Source organism: Saccostrea echinata, unplaced genomic scaffold (genome assembly GCF_033153115.1).
Source record: "Saccostrea echinata isolate AGI-Se365-2 ecotype Australia unplaced genomic scaffold, CSIRO_AGI_Sech_v1 ptg000057l, whole genome shotgun sequence".
NCBI classification, from domain to species: domain Eukaryota; kingdom Metazoa; phylum Mollusca; class Bivalvia; order Ostreida; family Ostreidae; genus Saccostrea; species Saccostrea echinata.
This window is the reverse complement of record NW_026889806.1, coordinates 301,186-317,434: the sequence shown is the minus strand read 5'-3', so window position 1 is coordinate 317,434 and position 16,249 is coordinate 301,186. Positions and strand designations below refer to the sequence as shown.

Below are 16,249 nucleotides of genomic sequence, written 5' to 3'. Positions count from 1 at the left end.
TCCCTTCTGTTCTCTACTTTTATTCCATTTTCATAGTACACGCGATTTCTCGGAAACTAGTCGATCGATTACAAAGACTTTTTCAGAGGTGATTTATTATTTTCATAAACCAGCGTTAAAGTTAGAAAAGCCCAGATTAAGGTTGGCATTGCCAACTTTAAAGTTGGAAAAACCAAATTTAAGGTTAGATAATTAACTTTTCAGTTTGAAAAACCAAGACTTAAGTTCGAAATACTAACTTTAAAGTTTGAATTACCAACTTAAATGTTGGAAAAGACAATTTTAATGTTGGAATTACGAACATTAAAGTTGGAAAGAGCACCTTTTATTTTGAAAATTAAAGCCACGATTAAAGTTGAAAAAACCATCTTTATTGTTGGAAAAGCCAACTTAAAGTTGGAATAACCAAAAATATATAAAGTGGTACTAATATGCTTCTGTAATTGAATGATATTTAATAAAACTGAATTAATGGTTACAACTTTGTAGAAGGAATTTGGTACCACTTATATTTATACGTCTAGTAAGGCCCTGTAAAAGCAAGAATTAACCACTTTTAGCTCACCTGAGCAAAAGGCTCAAGTGAGCTTTTCTGATCAAAAGTTGTCCGTTGTCGTTGGCGTTGGCGTCGTTGTTGTTGTTGTCGTAAACTTTTCATATTTTCATATTTTCATTTTCTTCTCCAGAACTACTGGTCCAATTTCAACCAAACTTGGCACAGAGTATCCATGGGTAAAGGGGATTCAAGTTTGCTCAAATGAAGGACCACGCCTTCTTCCAAAGGGAGATAATTGCGATTTCATGAAAATTTTTTAGCATCTTTCAAAAATCTTCTTCTCAAGAACCACTGTGTTAGAAAATATGAAACTTATTTGGAAGCATCCTCAGGTAGTGTAGATTCAAGTTTGTTCAAATCATGACCCCCAGGGTTAGGTGGGGCCACAGTGGGCGATCAAAGTTTTATATAGGAATACATAGGAAAATCTTTAAAAATCCTCTCAAGAACAGCAAAGCCTTGATTGGTCATATTTATATGGAAGCATCCTCAGGTACTGAAGATTTTAGTTTGTTCAAATCATGACCTCCGGGGGTAGGGTGGGACCACAGTGGGCAATCAATGTTTTATATAGGAATACATAGGGAACATCTTTAAAAACTTTCTTCTCAAGAACAGCAAAGCCTTGATTGGTCATATTTACATGGAAGCATCCTCAGGTAGTGTAGATTCAAGTTTTTTTTTTCAAATAATGACCCCCATGAGTAGGGTGGGGCCACAGTGATATCAAAGTTTTACATAGGAATACATAGGGAAAATCTTTAAAAATCTTCTTTTCAAGAACAGCAAAGTCTTGATCGGTCATATTGATATGGAAGCATCCTCAGATAGTGTAGATTCAAGTTTGTTCAAATCATGACCCCTGGGGATAGGGTGGGGTCACAGTGGGCGATCAAAGTTTTACATAGGAATATATAGGAGAAATCTTAAAAAATCTTCTTCTCAAGAACAGCAAAGCCATGATTGGTCATATTTATATGGAAGCATCCTCAGATAGTGTAGATTCAAGTTTGATCAAATCATGACCCTCAGGGGTAGGAAGGGGCCACAATGAAAGTTTAAACTTGTAAGAAAAATGTCACAGTAAGTCAGAAAAAAAAAATTAAAAAAAATGTAAGCATACTTAGTTAGTGTAGATTCAATTTTGTTCAAATCATACCCCCTCCCTTTAAGGGGTAGGTCGGGACCACTTATGCATTTAAGCATTGCAATACTAAACTAATTTTTGCGTTTTTCCTAGCCGCAGTGTTCAGGTGAGCGATGTGGCCCCTGGGCCTCTTGTTATTGAATGTGTTTCAAAATCTTTTCCCCTAAAGTCGTCTGTAGATTGGTAAAAATAAATAAATAAATAAATAAATAAATAAATAGATACCCCCCTCCCCCCGAAAATAAAATAAAAAAAAAGAAGCCTTTTAACAATTTCCAAACTAATTTATTTTTTACTCTTAAGTACTTCAGTATGAAATATTATTTGTTTATATTCCAAATTGATACTTAAATAAGTTAAAAAGCAGTTATGCTTTATACATATAATCCATTTTTTCTAAGTATTAGACTGACCGTCTATTAAAAATAATTAATAGGATATATCAGATAGTGATATTTCTAAAATGATAAAATTTAACATTTCATTTTTAAAAAAAAATCTCATTTCTAATGTTCAAACAATAACAAAAAAAAAAAAAAAAAAAAAAAAAAAAAAAAAAAAATCAAATTCTTGAAAATTTGGGTCGGTCGGTCTTGAAAAACAGCTAATAAAACTTGGCCATTAGAAAGGAGAAAAATATCTAATTAAATCTAAATAGCTGGAAAATGCACCATTTTGAGCCAAAATAATAATGAAAAATCTGGGGAGGCCCTCCTCCTTTCCTAAAGGAGAGTCAGTTAATGATTCAATTCCACGAGAGTTTCGGGGTAGTAGGCATATCACATCTTTTGGATGACTTCTTCGTGGGTAAACAAAATACTAGTGTTTGTGCACATGTGCACACTCGTTAGATCAGTTTTTGAAATTATGTAACGATATTGGTGTACCTATTAAGGATGAAAAAACTCAGTTACCAACGAATATTATTACAATTTATGGAATAGAAATTGATTCCGTTTTAATGGTTGCACGTTTTCCAGAGGATAAAATTGCTAAAATATCTTGTCTTTTGCATACCTTTAGGAGGAAACGCAGTATTTCTTTGCAAGAGCTCCAGTCATTGATTGGTTTATTAAATTTTGCCTGTAGTGTTATTATTCCAGGCAGGGCTTTCCTACGTAGATTGATAGATCTAACAATCAGTCATTCTTGTCCTTCTTACCGCATTACGCTCAATACTGAAGCTAGGTCAGACTTGCATGCGTGGTCTACATTCATTGATAATTTCAACGGGAAGTCCTGCTTTTTATTTGGTAGATGGATTTCATCAGATACAATTAAATTATATTCTGATGCTGCAGGTGTGCATTGAGGTTATGCAGCTATTTCTGGTAGCAAATGGTTAACTGGTGAGTGGTCAAACGATATGGTGTCATGGCATATTACTGCCAAAGAATTGTTTCCTATAGTGTTAGCTTTAGAATTGTGGGGACATTATTTAAAAAAACGATAGAATATTATTCTTTACGGATAATGCTGCGGTTGTCCATATCAATAAAACTTCATCAAAGAATAAAATAGTCACGAAATTGGTCAGGCGTTTGGTCCCAGCCGCATTAAAATATAACATCTTTTTCCGAGCTAAACATATCAAAGGCAAACATGACATAATTTGTGATATGCTTTCTCGCTTTCTTTTTCAGAAAGCTCACAAATTGGCACCATGGTTGGCCCCTTGTCCAACCAATATTCCAGATCACTTCTTCATAGTTTAGTTACATCCCTGTTAAATGCATCATTGTCATCTGCCACAGCTGCATCGTGTAACAGATTTATTCAAAACTCTATGCAGTTTTGTAACATTTATTTTCCTGAGAGTCAGGCGTTTCCATCTTCCCATGTTATGTTGACTCAATATATAGCCTATTTGTTTTTGAAAGGTTATAGCCCATCCACAATATCAACACACATGTCGGCAATTAGTTTTGTCCACTAGGCTAACAGTCTTATCGACCCTACTAACAAATTTTTGATAAAAAAAATTTTGAAAGGTGTGCACAATATTAGGGGTTAGGTGGATTGCAGATTACCAATAACAAAAGACATTTTAACAAGATTGATTTCATCAATTCCATATGTCGCGTCAAACTGCGATAACCAATTGCTAATAACTGCAATGTTTCTGTTGGCTTTTTACGCATTTTTAAGAGTAGGCGGGATTACTGTCAAGTCGTCATCGGAGTCCTCTGCTTTTTACAATTCGAAAATCTGTTCTTTGAATGGGATAACTCATCATTATTGGGAATGTCAATAATTCTTATTCACTATAAACATAGTGACCTTCACCCTAAAACTATTTTTATCCCAAGGCAATGTAATAACCATGCAGGCTTGCCAAGTTTATGCACTTTACAAATACGTGAAAGCATTACACTAAAGGTTCCCTGTTTCAATTTAAATGCGGATCTCCTATTTCACGTTCGTTCTTCAACTCGGTTCTCGGATCAGCTGTTTCAATTATAGGTCTTGATAATAGATTTTATAAAGGTCATAGTTTTCGTATAGGAGCAGCCACGTCTGCGGCAGCAAGGGGAGTCCCGTTAAGTGCATGTCATTCAGAATATGGGAAGATGGAAATCAGATGCATTTCTAAAGTACATTCGCATGCATAATTTTTGAAATACAACAGAGACATTTTTTTTTAAATTTCTGATTATCCGTTTCCCTAGTATTTGGGTTAGCATTGCCTACCAGCGGGGACCATAAATTAGTTTGCTGGGTCAGCACTGCCTGCCATTTTTAACACTAGCTATGTATTTAATATGTTTATATTCGGTTTAAGGCTGGGTCAGCACTGCCTGCAAGCAACGATTTTCTTACTTTACATTATTAACTTTATGTAAGGCTAGGCCAGCATTGTCTGTCAGCAGAGAAGTTTGTAGATGTACCTTTACCCTTCTTTGGTCAATATCGATTTACATCAGCAATTTTGAACATGTGGAGAAATGTTGATCTTTGTAATCTGGGACAGCATTGCCTGCCAGCAGTAAAATACATAAATATATTTCCTGGTGTGTATACCTATTAGGTGGCATTAAAAATTGCCTCTAAATGATTAATATGATGTTTTACTTGTAGGTGTACATTTATCACAGGTTGGCTCAGTTTAAAACTCGTACATGCATTTTGAGCTTTAGGTATGAAAATGTTTAATTAGTTATGAAAGGTATTTGCGCTGGAATTATTCTGCATTTCGCTTTTTCTGTACAATTCTTTTTTAGCTACATTGTTATTTTATTCTATTTTAATTTTTATTTTATTTGACTCGTCATGTCTGCCAGAGTCCTTGGGTGGGGGATCCCCTCTTGCAGAGGTGATGGGTGGCAACATTATTTATCCCCACCTTTGCGATTCTATGTCATTTATTCAATCATATCAAATGATGCATTTTCTAAATGCTAATTATATACTATTCAATAATTTGAGTAATGTACTTTTGTGAATAAATGACCTTTTCACACAATATGGGTCTATGTTTATTTACGCGAAACAAGCTCGGACTCTGGCTGTTTATAATGTAGAAGTACATTGGTTGGCATAAAATTGATTTTATGAACAATATAAAATAATTTCTGACAACAAGATTATATATAAGATTTTTATTGTATTTTTGTCATTTGTTTATTCAACTTAAGCATCTAGAGTTTACGCGTACTTAATTACCGCAAATAAAACATGACTCAATGCGAGTAAATTTAAGCTGTCAGTCGCAGTTAACTCTGCATCATTCTGCAAACCTAGGAATGCGCGCTTTTAATTGGTTTTTTTTGTAGAAGTCGCCCTGGGTTTTTCCAGGGGTCTGCGTCGTTCGCGGCATTCCTTGATGAGGCTGCTCGCTGCAAGGACGATTTAAATCCCACCCACTGACCTCCCTCATTTTCTGTCAGAAACTCTAGAAGCATTTGTTCTTAGGTGGTAACATTATTTATCCCCACCTTTGCGAATCTATGTCATTTATTTAATCATATCAAATGATGCATTTTCTAAATGCTAATTACATACTATTCAATAATTTGAGTAATGTACTTTTGTGAATAAATGACCTTTTCACACAATATGGGTCTTATGTCTATTTCACGCAAAACAAGCACGGACTCTGGCTGTTTATAATGTAGAAGTACATTGGTTGGCATAAACATTTTTAAAGATTTCTAACTATATGTCTCTACGGAGAATACTCATCCCATAATGGTCCACCCTACCCCTACCACTATGACCTGCACAAACTAGAAACTGCACTGTCTGAGGATTCGCGCACATTATCATAGCTACTCGGAGCCCTGCTGGTCTTTCGAAAAGTTTTAAATATTTTCCTACAAATCCCCCTGTATAACATTGATCCCCTATGAAAGCCAAACCTATCACCGGCGGCTATGGTTTGAACAAACTTAAAAATACACAATGTAATAAAGCTTTCATTCTTTATTTATAATTTTTCTAGCTCAGTGGTTGTTGAGAGATTTTTTTGTGACTTCACACTATAATTGCCTTTTCTTGATCATTTCCCTTCGTAATTTATCTAAATGAGAAATTTGATAGGAATAATAATGCTAGTAGGGGAGCATCCAATTTTAATTATCATGTTCCCAGGGTTGGAGCATACAATAGTTCAAATTTTTATTATCATGTCATTTTAAACTGGAATTCTCTTCCTCTGGAAGTAAAAACTATAGCTAGTTGACCTAGTTTTAAATCTGCTGTCCAGTTGCATACACAAGAAGCTCGAAGGAGGGAAGAGAGTGTTTATATATAATATTTTTATGAGGTTATGTTAAATTTTAAAAATACTTCGTATTAACTTGAAAATTTAAACTAAGTACATATAAATTTAGTTTTACTTTATTCAGACTATGAAAATCATGTAATGTTCAATTTTATTATTGTCTATGCTGTCTTAGTCATATATAATCAACTTGTAACATCTTAGGACCCCATTGGAAATAAGCAGCTTTTATATATTGCTTTCATGGGTTATCCTAGGCAAAGATTGATTAAATATATGTTAATTTGTATTACATGTGACAAGATCTCGCTCAGAGATCAGAATATATCTGTGATAATGATAACTGTGATAATACTAGGGGTGATATTGTATAACTGTGATAGATATGTGCCAAAACTCTTTATCGATCCCAAATTGATATTATTAATGTAATGTATTATGATTGTAATGTATTTGATTCTTTGCCTGAACAACAACAACAACAACATCAATAATAATAATAATAATAATAATAATAATAATAATAATAATAATAATAATAATAATAATTTGCCTGAATAAATATAATAATAATAGTAATAATAATAAAGTAAGTTGAATGATCTTTCTATTTAACAAAATGAAAACCCTTCACCCAAGGATACAATGTGTTAAAATTTGCCCATCGGTCTGGAAAAGAAAAAGGATAAAGAATTCAAAAATCCTGCCAACAATACGAATTGTAACCATGGCAAAAACACGGATCCATAGAAATATTTAATGACGTTTGTAAACATAAGGTGTTTGAAAAATATCGTAATTAAATCGTAAAGTACACATGGAGAAATAAAATAAGATTTGGTTTATTATATGATGTAGCACCGGTCTTACTATATGGCTCTGAAGTATGGGGCTATGAGAATCTTGATATTATTGAGCGTTTGCAATTGAAGTTTTTAAAGCATGTATTTAATCTGAAAAGTTCAACGCCAGATCAATTTATTCAAAAGTGGTCTAGTGATGTAAAAAATTCTTCAAAAGGACAGATCTACAGAATCTTTAAACATAATTTTAAACATGATTTTGGATTTGAAAATTATATTGATAAGTTATCTATTATTTATTTTAGTTATCTATAAAATTTCGTACCGCAAATTATCATCTACCAGTAGAGACTGGAAGATGGTATGGTATACCACTGTATGATTGAATATGTACACTTTGGAATAATACTCAAGCTAAAATGAATTTCATTATATCTTAGATGTAAAATTTTAGTTAATGTAAGAAAAATTTACTTCGGCAATTATTCTTGACCGAATGTTATTAAATTTATGAAACTAATGTCAACTCAAAACGAAAAAATGCTGAAAAACTATGTATGTTTATCCTAAAAAAAAAAAAATGCTGTCTGTCCTCCCTGATATATTTTCCCCTCTCTTATCTATTTATTTTTTCAATCTCCTGTCATGCTATTTGTTTTGTATACATGTATGTACTTCTAATCAGTTTTTATATAATGTATATATGTTAATAATGTAATTTATGTACCAATATTTGGTTTGGGTGAATAAACTGACCTTAAACTTGATACGAAAAATAACCAAAGATTTCATTTTACCATTCAGCATTTTTTTTTTTATCTCCCAGCAAAATAACATTCAAAACATATGAAGCTCAATTATTTAAATAACCCCATAAATCTCTAAAAAGCAAGACTATTTCCTTGTAATTACTTTTTAGATTATTAAAAATATTTTTTTAGTGTTGACATTCAATCAAATTACAAATACATGGATAAATCGAAACACTGCAATGGCTAAAGCATGTACCATTTTTTACTTCTTGTGAACTAAGATATATGTCTGTAGCTATAATGAAAATTAACATAAATTGAATAGAATAACTGAATTTTTAATGGTGGGTTGCTGCATAGGGCATATAGGTATTGACTTGGAATCATCCTTTCAGAAAAATGGAATCCATAATGTTCCAGTGACGAACTTTTATATTAAGAAAAATTCTTAAAGATTCAGTAGCAAAATGTTCAAGAGAATTTGTTTGAACCGTACATTTAGAAAAAGTAGGCTGTCGCGCCGTGAATCGAACACAGGACCTTTCGATCACGGAGCGAGCGCTCTACCGACTGAGCTTCCGTGACGGTAGGTCATCTAGAGATAAGAAAAGTATGTTATACATATTACATATTAAAGAAGCACAGTTTTCACATACGCTTCCATTTCATCGTTTTTTTTTTCAGTGTAGTGACCATGCATACTTTAAAAATGAATTTCTTTGCGAGGACAAAAGGAAAAATCATGGGTTTTTTGTGATAAGAAGCTCTTTAATAGAACTTTTCAACTGTGAAAAAATAAAATAAATACTTCTACTTTTATTATGATATACTGTATGTCGCATTATATTTTGAAAGACCCTCGTAAACAAGATGGGTTTCAGTCATTACTTAATTCCTGGGAATCTCATAAAGAGTGAATTGAAAGAGAGGGTGTGGATTTTTAAGAATCTATGACGTTGTCGGACGTTTCGAAACTCAACCACGGCAACACCTGGTGATCGTATGTCTCTTGTATTTAATGATAATTTGGTAAATTATCAACATATCAGGCTAAAATTCTCAACACTTCTTAAGTATTTGTTGTTTTATGTAAACTAAAACTTTTGTGAGCATCGACTACATATTTTTAATTTTATTTCATCAGACCACGAACTTCTTGATAACCCCTCGTATTTCCTTATTTGATGCGATTTTATGTATGAAAATGCTAAATCAATCCTTATTATAAGAATTTTAGGAAATTCTGTTTTCTTTCATTTGAGAAATAATAAACATGATTATTACGATTATCGCTACTCTGTACGGTCTACCCAATCAATCTCACTCAAATATAAATAATTTAGAATCTACTTTTTAGAAAAGCTTAAAACTGTTTATGTATACGATTAGACTGGTTTTTAGGATATGCAAAATATAAGGTTTAAAATTATGGTTTTCGTTCGACGGGACTCAAGATTAAAAAAAACCAAACTTTTTTTTGGTTGGTTGGTTGGTTGGATTGTCATAAAGATGTGCAATGAAGTTTAGAGCAGTTGTTTTCTGTCTGACCCAATCCACATCTGATTTACACAATATCTAGAATATGCTGTAGCACAGTACGTCTGAGGTTTCTCCTAGCTTTGGGAATAAAAAAAAATTACAAGAACTCATTGTTGTTTATATGCCAGTCCTATCAATAAGATCGGAAACATCATTGAGACTCGTTCTGCAAAAACGATTTCTTTTGAGAATGAAGGTTCAGTTGGGATACAGCCAGTTTGTGAAAAAACTACAAACGCATACGAATGCTCAAAATGTAAATATTTTAAAAGGACTTTTAAAAGACATTTTCTAAGGATTGCATGTTCTAGTTTAAAGTCCCATGGATATATTTAATTTCTCAAAGATGCCTTCCATTCGGTTTTCTAAAGTTAACTTGATTTCAGTTTTTTTTTTAATCTAATGTTATTAATACTAAAGTAAAGTTCTATAACGTCCATATTTGGTTTTACTATCTTTGTCTTGCATTGATTTTAAAACTTATTTTTCATTCCTTAGTTGTTTTTTTTTTAAGTTTTGATTTCCTTCATATATTTATATAAGCATAAAGCTATTGTTAAGCGCCTAAGGGTAGTTTTATTTTTTATTGTTTACACTTTATGGCGTTGTACAAATGTTTTATTTATATTTTATATTGCTATCGTTTTAGTAAATATACAGCAAAGGTCCGAATGTTGATACTTTTCTATTAACACAATCAATTCTGACATTTGATAATCTAGAAAATCCTAAGAATTTCAATAAAATTTTCTAAATTAAAAAGAAAAAATAACAATCCAAAAATATTTTTGATTCTTTAAATTTTATTCAAGGATGGATCACACAGTATTGTATGAAAATGATGACTGTTTCTTTTCACACTTCCACAACACGCGGAGTTTTTCCATTTCTGTGTGTCTTGTTGATTCTATTTAAATAAATAAATAAATAAATATATATATATATATATATATATATATATATATATATATATATATATATATATATATATATATATATATATATATATATATATATAATTATATATATATATAATTATATATATATATATATATATATATATATATATATATATATATATATATATATATATATATATTATATATATACATATATCTCCAATGAAAAAAATCAAGAATCACAGGAAATCAAAAGAAAAAAGTTAAGATGTCATAAAAACAAAAGGAAAAAGAGAAACAAAAGCAACTAGCACTACTACTAAACTACGAAACTCTAAATATTTACAGTGTTACATTTTTAATTTGAAGTTTATAAACAGTTGTGAAGAAAGAAATCCGGAGCGCTATGAATTGCACATCCGTCTCGCTTTATCTGATTGGTTAACAGTGATGCAGTTTAAATCTTTGACCAATCAGATAAAGCGAGATGGATGTGCGAACTCCAAAACCTCCTTCAAAGCTGTCAATGGAGAAAATTTTATGTGTCCGATTAATAAATTGTCCGATTACGACATATAAAACACTAATGATGGGATTTAGGTTAAAGAGATTAGTAGAAGAACATCTCCTTGACATAGTGCGTGCAAAATTATGATAGGTAACACTGTTATTACCTTGGAAATATGTTTCGAAGCAGGGAACCCTCCGTTTGTTTACAAATTTTTTCTTACCGTGTGTATTTTTATTATACCGTAGGCCTACAAGGCCATTTTCTGAACGTAAGAAAAGGTACAATCTGCTTGCATAGAACGACAAATGGATGTGATTGTTATGGAAATTTTATATTATTGAGAAATTAAATTATAAGCTCTTACATTTTTTTTTATTAAAAAAAAGGGGGGGGGCTATCGGTCCACACTTCAGGCGGCTGTGGTGGTACTAAACAATACACTTCATTGGTTTTTACCGCATAGAAAATTCTACACGGGAGATCACTCTCAATCAAGCTCCAGACAGCTCAGTATTACTCCACATTATTATTCGTAGGGAAAGTAGTCCCGGAGAGTATGGAGTATGACTCTCAGTCATACTCCATACAGTGTCAATTCTCCGGGACTACTTGGTATGGAGTTGTAGCGTAACGTAATGCTGAGCTGTCTGGAGCTTGGACTCTCATGATCAGTCAGTTTTATAAGTGGAAAAACCCATGAATTACATTTTTTCTCCGGATAATCGTGAGTTGCCATTTTCCATAAATGAATAAAATAAATAATCAGCGTCTTTTAAAAGAAATATATTTTTGATTCAAAATTAGACTTAAAATCTTCTAGTCGACAACACGAAAATGTACATATCATGTAGCTTGAAATGGGAAATATGACGCGCGCTTGACAACGTCCCCAGAAACATTTAGTCAGCATATTTCTGGGTGCAGTTGGGGGGGGGGGCGGTGTTATTGCACAAATTATTGTAGACAATAGAAATTCCTTGATACGCAATAAAAGGAAGAGGAACAACTGATGCCCCCCCCCCTTCTCCCGTTCATACAGACGTGAGATACATAAATGATTTGTATGCAGAACTGGGCATTCAACTTTGCCGAAAATACTTTATAATAAAAAAATATTTTACAATAATGATTTCAAAATTTAATCGGTCATGCAATGCAGCCTGCTAGATTATCCCACAGTCTGGCTATAGTCACAGTAAAATGTGTAATTTCTTTTTCTTTTCTTTTGGCAAAAAAATTACAAACTATTTCATAATTATGTAGTTCATTTTGACGAGGAAGAGTGATATTTTTATAAGAAAGGATTAAATCGAAACCATGATTATACTTTAAATCTGATGTATATGTTTTTAACAACATTGAGTTACCTGTTTTAAGATTTAAAATATTACATGTGTTTTGTTTCTGCAGTAAATATAAATCGAATACAACATTAGACTATATATTACCCTATCCACAAATAAAGGACTAAAAATATTATTATAACATGAAAACAAGTTAATTGTTAAAACTAAAAAGAAGCATATACATACTTTTATTTTTTATCGGTCTTACAGTATTAAACTCTACACTTGGAATAAGAAATTTCTTTAAATATTGTAATAAAAATAGACTATATATAATTATATAAATCACAATTTTGATGTGTACGCATGAATATCACAATAGCATTATAATTTGTTCTTTAGCATAATTTATTAAAATAGAGAATTCATATCTATTGATTTAAAGCAAACACATGACCATAACATTGTCATTGCTACATGTATCTGCCGCGGGCTCTACCTGCGGGTACCTGTCAGGTATACGAATACTTCACGCATCCCATTGTTTTATTGCATATACACACCGGCAGATTTCACACCTTTAATCGTCCTAATTAACACAAAGCAAATGCTGGGGAAAAACAAACACAAGCCTAATAAATGGGACATTTTAAAAAAAAAAATCATTGCCCTAAACGGCATTACTAAAAGCACATTAAACAAGGAGTAGGAACTCCTGCCCTAAGAGATATACATCTATTGTACGAAAAAAAAAAAAAAACACAACAGCTAGGGTAAATCCTTCTTTCTTCATACGATGTAAACAAACTCTCTTTAATTTTATGTGTTTAAGTCAAGATTAAAACATTTTGCACCACTCGGACCTTAAAACTTAGGCCGACCTTTTCTTATACGGACCGGACCTTTTCTTATAAAAGGCGGACCTTATATGTTATCGTATTGGGTACCCCCGGACCTTTAAACGAGGCGGACCAAATATTATGCGACACCGGTCTATCGGGTGTACTCTGGTGAAGTGCGACTTACATAATTGAACGAATTAATTATCGCTAATTAATTACGACCAAGTAGTAAATCGTACACTGTCTTATTCTCTCAGTATAGCGTAACTATACATGATATAAAGAAACTAAAGAAAGATAATACGGAAGGGCAATTTTAAAATATGAATTTGGATATATTATAGTTTTGGAAATCGGATAAAAGAAATAAACAAAAATGTAAGCTATAAATATTTGTGTAGGTTGTTCCAGAATTGCTAATGCGAATTAAAGGTAAAGTTTACACTATATAGAGAGAATGAACTTGTTTGTTACAATTCAAGATTGGGTCTAGTTCACGTTCATCCTGGTGAAGTCATTTAGTTTGTTAATACCATTAGGGTGGAATGATCTCAGCCTGTGCATCCAGAACTTTTCCTTGCCGTTTCTCTGAGCGTCTGTCCATCTTGAATTATGGTCAATAACCACTACAGTCATGCCCTCCCTTTTGTGACCTTCAAGGTTGAAATATTTCCCAACGGGTTCATTTGTTTCTTTTGGTCCTAATGGTAAAACGGTGATTATTGACTCTCCTGCGGAGATCTCCTGTTTCACCAACATACTGTTTGGAGCAAACTTTGCGACTGATGAGATTAATGCAGTTGTCTTTTTGACAGGACATATTCCCTAGTATTTTGTAGCCGCGGCCTGTAACGGGACTGTTAAAGCTGTCTGTGTCAGAGCTGTGCTTACAGAGAAGACATCTTCTGTCAGAGCAAGTTTTAAAGCCCCCGTTAGGTGATGAATTGTCCAATCTGGTTCTTACTACCATGTCGTTTAGGTTCCTCGGGCGTCTGTATGCAGCCAATGGAGGCTCCTTAAAGACATCTGCCATTCGTTTATTTGAGTGGAGAATTGGCAGGTTCTTTTGAAGGATACCGCTGAGGTTCTAAAGGACGGGATGGTATGTGGTTACCAGAGGGACCCTGCCGCTATTGTCTTTCTCCTTGTAGCGTAATAGGTTTTGCTTGTCATGCCCCACCATCTCATCAATAGCAGTTTGTACGGTGCGGGCATTGTAGCCTCTCTTGCATCAGAGGGACTTGAGGAGACCGCTTTGTTCCTGATATAAGGCAGGGGATGAACAGATGCGCCGAATTCTGGTGGCTAGACCCTTAGGCACACCCTTTAATGTGTGTGGGGGATGGACGACAGCTAATTGACATAAGATACAGATGGGAATCTGTGGGTTTCGTGTGGAGACTGAACTCGATTTCACATTAATCAGGGTAGATGTAGTATCTAGGAATATGTTTTTCGAATTAGTTACGTCTACTGTAAATTTGATAGACTGATGTTAGGTGTTGGCAAATGAAACAACACCAAAAACCAATCAAAACTGAACAATTCTCCACTCAAATAAACGAATGGCAGAAGTCTTTAAGGAGACTCCATTGGCTGCATACATACGCCCGAAGAACCTAAAGGACATTGTAATTAGAACCAGATTGGACAATCAATTACCTAACGGGGGCTTTAAAACTACCTCTGACAGAAGATGTCTTCTCTGTAAGCACAGCTCTGACACAGACAGCTTTAACAGGTCGCAGCTACAAATTACTATGGAATTTGTCCTGTCAGAAAGACAACTGCATTTATCTCATCAGTTGCAAAGTTTGCTCCAAACAGTACATTGTACGTCGGTGAAACAGGAGATCACCGCGGGAGAGTCAACAATCACCGTTCTACCATTAGGACCAAAAAACTAATTGAACCCGTTGGGGAACATTTCAACCTTGAAGGTCACAAAAGGGAGGACATGACAGTAGTGGTTATTGACCATAATCCTAGATTAACAGACGCTTAGAAAAAAGACAAGAAACAGTTCTGGATGCACAGGCTGAAGTCATTCCGCCCTAATGGTATTAACAAACTAAATGACTTCACCACATCTGTTTATAAACTTCAAATCAAAAATGTAACACTGAAAATATTTAGTGTTTGGTCGTTGGTAATTTTTAGTGCGTTATATATATATATATATATATATATATATATATATATATATATATATATATATATATATATATATATATATATATATATATATCCAGATACCAATGTTTTAAATTCGATTTACCAGATGCAAATACATGTATTATATTAATTTTGGGACGGAAATGTAATATCAAACTTTTGCTACAGTTAACAATTGAATATGGCACTTTCATCCAGCTTTTATTCGCATGATAGACAAACACAGCAGTTTGAGACTGAGGCGTTATCATTCTGAATCTGTCATCTGTGTAAAAAGGGCACAAAGAAAAAAGGGGGTTGTCGCTTACTTAACTTTTTTTTCTTTTCAAATGAAAACGAATAATTGATGTATACAATAGAAGCAGGGTTCTCCATGAACTGTTTTACTTTGTCGGGTCCGACACAGTAAAATTTTCCCCGACACAGTAACGATTCAAATTTTATGCCTGCAACACAGTAAAAATTTTGCGACACATTAAAATATGTGATAATCAAATATTCAGAACAAAAATTCTCTCGAACTGAGACTTTAATCAAACAAATTTATCGTCTTTCAGTTTTTAAGACAAAGCACTTAATTATCGCCTCATTAAGGCGCTTTGTCTTGCTTCACCTTGCATAATTAATTATCTCCTAGCTAGACCCCCGCTGGACTTTACGCATGAAGAAACAAAGACAAATAATTTGTTTTCACACTTCCATGTAACCGTATAATTGCTAGTTGCATTGTTAAATATATTTCAAAATTTAAAAAAAAATAAAAAAAAATTATTATGAATATATGTCTTTATACTTCAGAACCACATCTCTAGAATCATGTTGGCACTGTGATTCAAACATCGTACCGTAATCATTTCATTGATTGTTGAAGAATTTAAGGGCGCCGCCGAAAAGTATTTTACTATTCTATAAGTTTCTTTTTTAAAATTCTGTAATTCGATCAACTGACAAAAATCACGGAAAATTTACTGTAGATCGATTGTATCGACCAGGATTTCCTCTGCTCTTCAGAGCAT

General features: G+C 33.2%; 1 protein-coding gene across 1 annotated transcript in view; it reads right to left on the bottom strand.

Annotated features, from left to right (window-relative positions):
* Window positions 1-16,249, bottom strand: part of LOC133174021 (uncharacterized) — a 67,416-nt gene that overhangs the window by 38,043 nt on the left and 13,124 nt on the right. The window lies entirely within an intron of this gene.